Source organism: Aquarana catesbeiana, linkage group LG08 (genome assembly GCF_042186555.1).
Source record: "Aquarana catesbeiana isolate 2022-GZ linkage group LG08, ASM4218655v1, whole genome shotgun sequence".
In the NCBI taxonomy this organism is placed as follows: Eukaryota; Metazoa; Chordata; class Amphibia; order Anura; family Ranidae; genus Aquarana; species Aquarana catesbeiana.
In genome coordinates this window covers 192,527,278-192,537,489 of record NC_133331.1, presented here as the reverse complement: position 1 = coordinate 192,537,489, position 10,212 = coordinate 192,527,278, and the positions used below count along the sequence as shown (strand labels likewise).

The following is a 10,212-nucleotide window of genomic DNA, read 5'->3' as shown; positions in this document are numbered from 1 at the left end:
TTTAACTTGTTGATGTTCCTATTAGACACATACACATGTGGTAAACATATATTTAACCTCTTGGCACCGGCACCTCCTGGCCCTTTAAGAGGTTTTTTTAATGCTTTGTGATCATGTGCCCACCGTGATTGGCTGACACAGCGGTCACATGATTGGAAAGCTCCCGATCGCAAGCACAGCTCTGTTTACCTTTAGATATGCAGCCTCTCGGCATTAAGGCCCTCCTGCCGAGAGGCTGCATATATGCATGTGGCTGGGGCCAAGGAGTTAAAAACCACCAGGATTCCATGAAGAAAACAGCAATATTAATAACTTACTACAGCAGTGTATTGAATATCAGTACTGATAAGTTTTCTATATTTCAGTACCCCATTGCAGTTTGTATAATAAAACAAAGAAATATATTTAGAGCAAGCAATTTAATGTTTAATTGAGAAGAGTTAATTAACAAGCTGTAGCAAGATGCATGATTTAACCGATTTAAAATCGGATGTGTTGTAAGTATTTTGCAGAGAAGTAAATTAGTATCTCAAAATTTGGGCTCAAGCGTGAAGTCTTCATTAATCACAGCAAAAATTTCATTTGCCCTGACAAGGATCACAGGGATCAGGACAGCAAGAGACGGGGACAACACAAGGCTTGCAAGGATTGCATGGATCTGCCAAGAAAGAAATCTTTCATTAGTAATAAATTACTGCTTAGTGTAAAATATATTTTCACAATTGACAGTTGATGTTTATCTTTATCTAGCAGCCATGTTAAAATGTAGATAGCAATTACAATTTCCAAAATGCCTTAAATTTAGCCATGGTTTCTTTTTTAGTAGATTCATTATTCAGCTAGCAGATTAGTTTTTTAGCCAAACTTTTTTTTCGCTAAGTTTCCGAGAGGGACCATTTTCTTGGAACCAACATCAGTAGGCTGTAGATAATTTGTTTTTTCACCTCTGGCAATTTCGAGTCTGCAGCAGCAGATATGTATACTCAGCTCCCACGTACATGTCTAGATATGAGCGTTTACTCCCAAGAGAACAGACATTTTTTTAAGCCCAGTGTACATGGAGCCTTAGTGTGGATGGAGGAGTCTGCACAACTGCATTGTAATTAATAAGCCACAGCATCCATCCCAGCTGCTTGAATACCTGAACAGTGACTACATCTGATAGAATGCAATCACTGTTTAGCCAATAATTTTCCACCTCTCAATTTTTTCTTCAATTCTCTTAAATTTTTCTATTGTCAAGCTTGAAGACACCAACAGGGTCACCCACAACTCAAATTTCATTTTATTCAGCAAGAAGTGACTGAAATTCGAGGGGTGTATGTCCAGATTTAGTCCTCGTTGGGCTTTTCATTGAAGCCAGCAGCCAGTTTATAACACTGAAACTAACACTGGTCACTAAAATAAAAAGCATAGATGGATATTAATTTATTAAGAAAAATCATTATTTCATTTGTCCCAAACCTACTTGGGTGTAGAGAGGAGAATGGTTCAATGAGTGGTTTATTAAAGACAAAGTAGTTTTCTTTGACCAAAGCCACACAAGGTGAGACTGGTGTTCCACAGATCAGTCATAAAGAAGTGTACCTTATCTTTATTTTTCTGGCTTAACTGTAACCTTGGTAGGGATACTCCAACTGCGGATTTGGTTATGAAACCAGTTGTACAGCATATGCTGTAGACTAACTGGTTACAACAATGACTATGGGACTATCAGCTGCTGATATAGAAGTTATTAGATGAGTCACATATTTATCCGATTCCTGACTTTTACATGCTGATTTTGTTAGAATATATCAGGCCTATGGTTCACAAAACACCCCTGTGTTTTAATTATCTTTAAATTCCGGTGTTTATCAATTCTGTAGCGTATTTCCTTTATCCACTCGCCTACTGGGAACTTTTACCCCCTTCCTGCCCAGCACTGTCCCACTTTGAATGACAATTGTGCGATGCCCATATGACATTTGTATCATTTTATCAACTGATGGGTACTGATAGGCAGCATTGGTGGGCAATGATTGGCAGCACTGGTGAGCACTAATTTACAGCACTGGTGGGACTGCACTAATAATTAGAACACTGATAATTAGTGCCCTGGTTATCAGTGCTGATGTCCCTTTAACATAAGCCGGTTTCACCTTAAAGTAGAACTAAAGCAAAATTTTTTTTTCCATTTTGGATAGAGTAAGGGAGTATTATAACTCCTGTCCTGTCTCTGAGAGACTATACCCAGATCCATCTGCGAAAAACATTGTAAGGCAAATTTTCAGTATCTGGGCACTTGTGCAGGATACAGACATTGAGGTGCAAAGCAGGATTTACCTTGCAGCAAACATTAAATGTTTGTCAGCTAAGGTCCAGCAGCAGAAACATTATGTTGCACCTTTAAAGTGCCAGAGCACTGGAACAAGCAAGGCAAGGTGCTAGGAACTATTAATGGTGGCAGGGATTATTATTTCTTTTTTAGGGGGGAGGGGGGAAAACTTAGGGTCCTTCTACAGTTAATTGAGCATAAAAGTCCCAGTTTGCCACAAATTATTTGCAAAAAAAAAAAATTAACTCTGAGTCCTCAACAATTACACTTCACCCACAGACAATTCCCAGGGTTGAGGAGTCGGGAAATGTTCCCCTTGAAGCCTGCCTCATTTCCTTCTCTTCAGCTCCAGCACCCCAACCCTCCTTTCTTAAGTATTCTTCTTCTGCCTCCCACTGCCTTTGCCTCATAGCATGTGTAAAGTATGGAATGAATACGAGGAATTGATGACCTTTTGTTGCTGACTTGTCCTACTGAAGTGCTGCTCTCACCAAGCTCTGTGTTGCAGAGTCATGTGTTTCCTTATGCATGTGGTGCCTAACCTGATACTTTTAAAATGGCTGATATTCTGTAGAGACTGCAAGCAGTGCTGCTGATAGCAGATACATTAAAAAAAGTCCACTTTGGTGCACACTATAAGTATTTAAAGTATTTAATCTTGACTTGTTTTAAAGAATATATCATACAGTGATATAAAGGGCAATCACGCCTTTCTCTTTTTTTACCTTGTTGGCGAACATAGAGGTTGCCACGTTGACCCTGAGGTTTACATGCTGAAAAAACAAACAAACAAACATACCTTAGTAAAGAACTCCAGACAACTAATAACAGCAATTCTAGCAATAAAATATTGCAACTGTGATAAAGTCCATTTTGTAAAATCAAAGAAAAGTGCACCCCTCTGATCCTTAAATGCTCCCCTCATTTCCATCAGGAGTTAGGTGTTGGTTTGGAGTCCATTACTCCTCCACACATATCTCAGTATAAACCAAAAGAAAAGCCCACACACATCACTGAAGCTGCTAGCAGTTACACCACTCCGCTGAGGGCCAAGTTTTTTCCTGTGGATCCATCCATCTGTACCATAGTCCCTGACGTCCCATTCCAGCCATCCATCTTGGCTTTATGGTGGTCCAGAGCAGCAGGATTTAACAGCCTACTCAGACCCTCTGTAACGGGGAGTCATGGGTTTCTGGAGCCCTCCTTTTTTTCTCCTTATGATGACAACACTCAGCTGAGGGCTGAGTCCTTTCCTGTAGACCCACTCATCTCCACCACAGTCCCTGACGTCCCTTTCCATTTTCCATCTTCGCTCCTGGGAGTTCCGGATTGGCAGGATCTCACAGCCCATTCAGACCCTCTGTAACGGGGGGCCATGGGGTTCTGGTAAGCAGCCAGGCTCTCTATTTGGTGGACCCACACACCTAGGATTAAATACAATTGAACAACCCGGAATTGTCAATCACTTTTTTGGGGTTTCTCCATAGGGACTATTCCTTTAATACTTCACTTTTATATCTTTATTTCTGTATATATTAAACACGGACTATTTTTACATATTTTTTGCACTAATTGTGATATATTATTGCACAGATTGTATATGTATCCATCAAGGGGGCTTGTGTATTCCCCCAAGTTTATATAGTGTGCTACACTACACACATTCATATATATAGTTGTTGTATTTTGGATTTTTTAAGGTGTGGCACCCTTTAGCCACACACACACTAATTTGTCTAGCGCGAGTCACCAATTTTTCCTAAAAGAAAAGCCCCACTTTATTAATGTCTTCACAGGCAAAACTTTAATCAACCAATAAGCTTCAACAATTGATCCTGTCCCAGGCCCACCCCTCTAACATGTTTATACCTGATGGGCTTAACCATAGAGGGTCCTGGGGGTGGGACCATGTGCTGAAAGTGATTATAATTTTTTTTTTAAATAACAAACATGTTATACTTACCTGCTCTGTGCAATAGTTTTGCACAGTGCAGCCTCGATCATCCTCTTCTGTGGTGCATTGTTTCTGACTCCTCCCCCTTCTGAGTGCCCCCATAGCAAGTTGCTTGCTATGTTGGCGCCCGTACAGGCTTGAACCCGAGCCGGAGTATGTGCGTCTATTGACACACACAGCGAGACTCGGCCCCACCCTGCACTCCCTTCTCACTGAATTTTATTGACAGCAGCAGGAGCCAATGGCTCTCACTGCAATCTCCTTGTCCAGTGAGGAGAAAGAGCAGCTCTTTCTCTCTTGGGCAGAGCGCATGATTGAGATGAGGCTCGAGTCGGAATTTAGTGAGGGCTGGGGCAGGAACTGATCACAGAAAATGCATTAGGTTAAAAAATCTTCTACCTTTACAACAACTTAAAGCTTGTTAGCTGCTAACAATTTTGCCTGTGAAGACATTGTCGATGCATGATTTTCCCTTGAATTATGCCAAGCTATGTAGTAAAACTCACTTAAAGTGGACCTTGCACTAAAAAGCAAAGTCATCATAATACATCAGAAATTCCCATTACCACAACACAAAATACTGTAGCATGAATGCTTAAAATAAATGTAAAGAAGATGTATCACTTTCAACTGTCTTCCTCATTGAAGAGGGTGATTCTCCCAAGATGAATTCATTTCAGGTACTTATATAGCACCGTCAATTAATGCAGCGCTTTACATGTACATTGTACATTCACATCAGTCCCTGCCCTTAAGGAGCTTACAGTCTAAGGTCCCTAACTCACATTCATACATACAAATACTAGGGCCAATTTAGACAGGAGCCAATTAATATACCAGCATGTCTTCAGAGTGTTGGAGGGAACCGGAGTACCCAGTAGAAACCCACGCAGGCACAGGGAGAACATGCGAACTCCAGTCAGGTAGTGCCGTGGTTGGGATTTTATCCAGCAACCCATTAGCTGCCAGGCAAAAGTGTTAATCATTACACCACTGTGTTGCCTTATCTTTATTGTTCAGGATAGGATTATAGGATCTCACCAGAAAGAATGTGACGCTAACCTTGCCTAGGTGCCACAAGTGGAAGTAAAATGTAAGCCAAGTATGATTTTTAGATATCCCTTATTTTTGTGTTTTTGTATTTGAAGCATTAGTGAGGCATTCTGGAATGGGAGGCCTTGTATATTAGGCAATCCTGGCATTTTAATGCAAGGCTCACTTTAAAATGTACATTTAGCCCGTGTTTCATGAAACCACAGCACTAAAGTCTATTTAAAGCCTAATCTCAGTCAATTAAAAAAAGAAATCAGGGACTTTACTTACTTTTAATATAAAGTGTCCCTTGTGCTGCTTGCTGTGGTTTTATTTGAAATCCTCTGTCCTCTGATTCCCCCCACCACCCCTGCAGCCGTAATCTTCTAGTGCTATGGAGGTTAATAAGAATCGAGAGATCTGTCATATGTACTCTTCAAGAGGGTTAATTATGCCCGCTCTTTCCTCCCACATCCTCCATTCATAGAACCTGTACTGTAACTTCCACAAATGAAAACTAATTGGTGAATAGAGGACCGGACCTTTCACTCATTCATCTGCCCATGCTCCATTCATAAAACACTTTTCATTCATGGAAGCTATAGTACAACTTCTGTGAACTTAGGAGGGGGAAGGAAAGGACAGCCATACACGCTTAATGGGTGCATACGACAGATTCCCTTGGATTGTAATAACCCCTGTGGCAATGGAAGATTATGGCTGCAAGGGTAGGGGGTATCAGAGGATAGAGGATTTTAACTAAACCAGCCAGCAGCACAAGAGACACTTCACATTGATTGTAGGTACAGTCCCTTGTGCTGTTTTTTTTGGACTAAACTTAGGCTTTAATGTATGTTTTTCTGAATGGTATTAATAAAACCATGACATAATTCTGTGTTATGTAACTAACCCTTTTGTGTGTCATAGAGACAGCAAAAGCAGGTGGAAAGCAAAGTCAGAATACTTGACCTTAATCTCACTTGCTTAACCGGTTCAATACAGGGCATTTTCACCCCCTTCCTTCCCAGGCCAATTTTTAGTTTTCAGCGCTGTCGCACTTTAAATGACAATTGCACGGTCGTGCAACGTTGTACCCAAAAAAAATTGGCGTGGTGGTATTTGATTGCCTCTGCGGTTTTTATTTTTTGCGCTATAAACAAAAGAAAAGCGACAATTTTGAAAAAAGCACAATATTTTTTACTTTTTGCTATATTAAATATCCCAATTTTTTTTTAAAAAAACAAATTTTTTTTCTCAGTTTCAGCCGATACGTATTCTTCTACATATTTTTGGTAAAAAAAATCGCAATAAGCGTATATTGATTGGTTTGCGCAAAAGTTATAGCGTCTACAAAATACGGGATAGATTTATGGCATTTTTAAAAAAAAAAATATTAATTTATTTTTTTAGCGGCGATCGCGACTTTTTTTCGTGACTGCGACATTATGGCGGACACATCGGACACTTTTGACACATTTTTGGGACCATTCACATTTATACAGCGATCAATGCTATAAAATTGCATTGATTACTGTGTAAATGTGATAGGCAGTGAAGGGGTTAACCACTAGGGGGCGGGGAGGGGTTAATATGTTTCCTAGGGAATGATTCTAACTGTAGGGGGAGGGGATGCACAAGGGGAGGAGACCGATCAGTGTTCCTCCATTCTGGGAACACAGATCGCTCTCCTCACAACTGACAGGACGTGGATCTGTGTGTTTACACACACAGATCCACGGTCCGGCCCGGTTAACGGACAATCGCGGGTGCCCGGCGGACATCGCGGCCGCCGGGCACACGCACCGGGTCCCGAGCAGCGTGGCGGGCGTGCGCGCGCGCCCCCTAGACGGCAGGGAATCCCAGGACATCATATGACGTCCACCCAGGATGGGAGATCCCATCTGTGGACGTCATATGTCTATGGCTGGGTAGGGAAGTGGTTAAAGTGGATGTAAACCTGAATTTTTTTTTTTTTTATGAAGACTTCTACCTGGTACAGTAGAAGATGTCAAGTCATTTGTACACAGTCTTGCCACAAAGAGTTAATCCTGCTCTGAGCAATCCTCTTGTCTTTGTCGCAAGATTAAAAATGACACACATGTTTGTGTCACCACATCCCCCACTGCTGTGACTGACATCTGATTTCTTTATCTCAGGAACGGCATGAGGGAGAGAGAGAGAGTGTGTTACGATTGCAGCTTCACATCTCCCCTCCTTTCTTCTCCAGCTCTCCCAGGATTGGCTGCTCCACACCTCAGCATGATTGGACATGCCAAAGTCATATGGTGCCTTTCCTGAGTTTTGATTGGATGTTACTCAAAACTCAGGAATAGGAGAGTGTAGAGGTGGGCGGGGAGTCTTGTGACATCACGACTCTGCCCACCGAGCTCCGGCAAAGAGACCCACCCACTGATTCCAGAGTTTTGTGGGGCTCCTACTGCTGAAGGGGGTGACATTTGCAAGGTAGGGATACATGCAGGAGGCTTGCATGTATATATACATTAATACTGTGTCATTAGTTTATACTGGGTGAGTGGTGGGTTTACATAAACTTTAAGGTAAACTCCAGTCAGAAATTGAAATTACCTTCTGCTTAACATATATTATGCATATTTCATTCTTTGGGGTTCACACCCTAATGCAATAGGCTTTGGAGTGCACACCTATGTTGTAGAGACTGTTATATTGTAGAGTACAGTAAGTACTCGAAATAAAGCAATTTGCATGGTAACTAATAAAGCAACTCTGTCATTAAAAATCAAAATCAAAATGCCAATTAAAGTATCCCCTAAAAAAGAAGATTATGAATACTGGACATGTTTTACCTTAATGAATTCCCTGCCTTAAGGTAAAAAATGTTCCTGTATCTGTATGGACCCCTCCTGAATACTTACCTTAGTTCTTTCGATTCAGCGATGTGCCCACCTGCAGTGGCTCTCTCCTCTCTCTCTCTGCTCACAGAGGTAGCAGTAGGAGTAATTGGCTTCTATTGCTGTCAATCAAATTCTGTGAGCAAAGAGTGGGGGGTGGGGCTGAGCCGCACTGTCTGTGTCCAAGGATGCAGACAGCGTGGCTCAGGAGAGACTTTCTATGGGGGCCCACCAAGAAGAGGAGGAGCAGAGAGTGTCAGTGGGAGGATTGGAGCCACACTGTGCAAAACCATTGCACAGAACAGGTAAGCATTTGTTATTTAAATTAAAAAAATCAAGCTTTACAGCCACTTTAAAGAGGGATTGTTGGTTTCCTGGTCCTACCCTGCTGGTCTTAGTGGTTTCTCCTATTATCCCCTACATCACTGCAGGATATGATAGTGACATAGGGGCTGGTGGTAGGAACCACAGAGTGCAGCGACAGACCACAAATCTACTCCAGAAAATATGACTCTAATCTTTAAGCAGTGATTTCATTTCATTACAGTGCCATCACAGGTTGCGGAGATAAGTATTTACAATTTTCAATGCTGGGCACTTTTTTTGTCAGTTTGAATTTAGCAACAGAGTGGCTCTAATAGTAATTTCCAGCTAAAATTTATATAAATGATGTATAAGTGATAACTGACATAAGTACATATCCAGACTTAATAGCAAATTGCAAGAAAAGCATTCATTTTACAATAAATGTAGTACATAAAGCCTAGTACAGGTGTTTGTTTATAAAAGTTATGTTGCATTTTTAAATCACTTACGGTCTTGGCATGGATCTTTGCAGATTGGGGTTATTTGGCAAGGATCTTGGCATTTGATCTTCTGACTGGCACATTTTTTTGTTCCAGACATATCTGCTTTTAGATTTGGTTTTCCTTCTGAGAAAATATAGGAGCTTGAAAAGAATTTGTTGTTTGAATAGATTTCAATGGGGCCATTATATATACTGTATGTAAGAGGAAATAGAATGAGGACAAATTCTTTCCCTGGTTGGTCACAATTAAGAAGGCGTTTCAACACATACCATTCACATGTTTATTATTCATGAACTGGTGCTCCTTGCTGATATGGAAATTGCATATTACATATTTCCTTATTATTATTGTGGCTCACTAATGAATTCTAAGCCTCCAAATCTTGGTTAAGGGGCCATACAAGATATATAAAGATGATCACTTTAGCTGATGTAATGCTATAGGTATGTGACTGTAAACTGACTATATGGAAAAGCTAGCCCGCTAATTTCCTTTCAGGACCGTGATTTTTTCCTTAGAAGGTCATTTTGCTCCAGTGGGGGTGAGTTGGCAATTCCTTGCACACAAATCCTGTATTACCACAGCCAAAACCTAAACGATCTCTATCTGGTATCAGAGCTGCGATTAAGCATGTGTCTGAACCTGATCATCGGCCACGCCATCATGGGCAGGACTCCATGGCGAAGCATAAACAAAGTATTCTTGTCATATTTCCTAATATTGAGGTCCATTCACAGAATGAATCCACATGAGATATTTAGGTGTGAGGACCCATTTTGCCTAAATATCACAAGCAATCCTGAAACTGTCAATTCACTAGACCGTTTTGCAGGTATTTATCGCAAACCACTTGGTAAATATACCATGAAAAGGTGTTAAACTCAGTTCACAGATGGTAATAAATAATGAAATGCATGCAGTAATTAAGTAGTGGTCCAGGCATGCGGTATTTAATTCATGTAAAAATATAGTAGGCAGTTTGGAGCAGTTTTTGCCTTTTTGGATCAGTTCTCTCAACAGTAATGCATAGATACCTAAATATGGAAATATGGAAATCATTGGGGTTGATTTACTTAAAGTATAACAAAAGGATTTTTTTTTACTTTTGGATAAAGTAGAGGTGGATTAGAACATCTGTCAGATTTGTATTGCTGTCTATCCACATTAGGGAGATTCACCCTCTCTATTTGTCCTGTTTACCATTGTCATTGAAAGTGAAATGAAAATAAA

At 40.7% G+C, this 10,212-nt stretch overlaps 1 long non-coding RNA gene across 1 annotated transcript; it reads right to left on the bottom strand.

Annotated features, from left to right (window-relative positions):
- Positions 1-404: 404 nt before the first annotated feature.
- Positions 405-9,169, bottom strand: LOC141105324 (uncharacterized). Its single transcript, XR_012235570.1, has 3 exons — positions 8,989-9,169; positions 3,043-3,090; positions 405-658 (listed from the first exon to the last, which is right to left on the bottom strand). It is a non-coding gene; the product is annotated as an uncharacterized lncRNA (long non-coding RNA).
- Between the last annotated feature and the right edge of the window lie 1,043 nt (positions 9,170-10,212).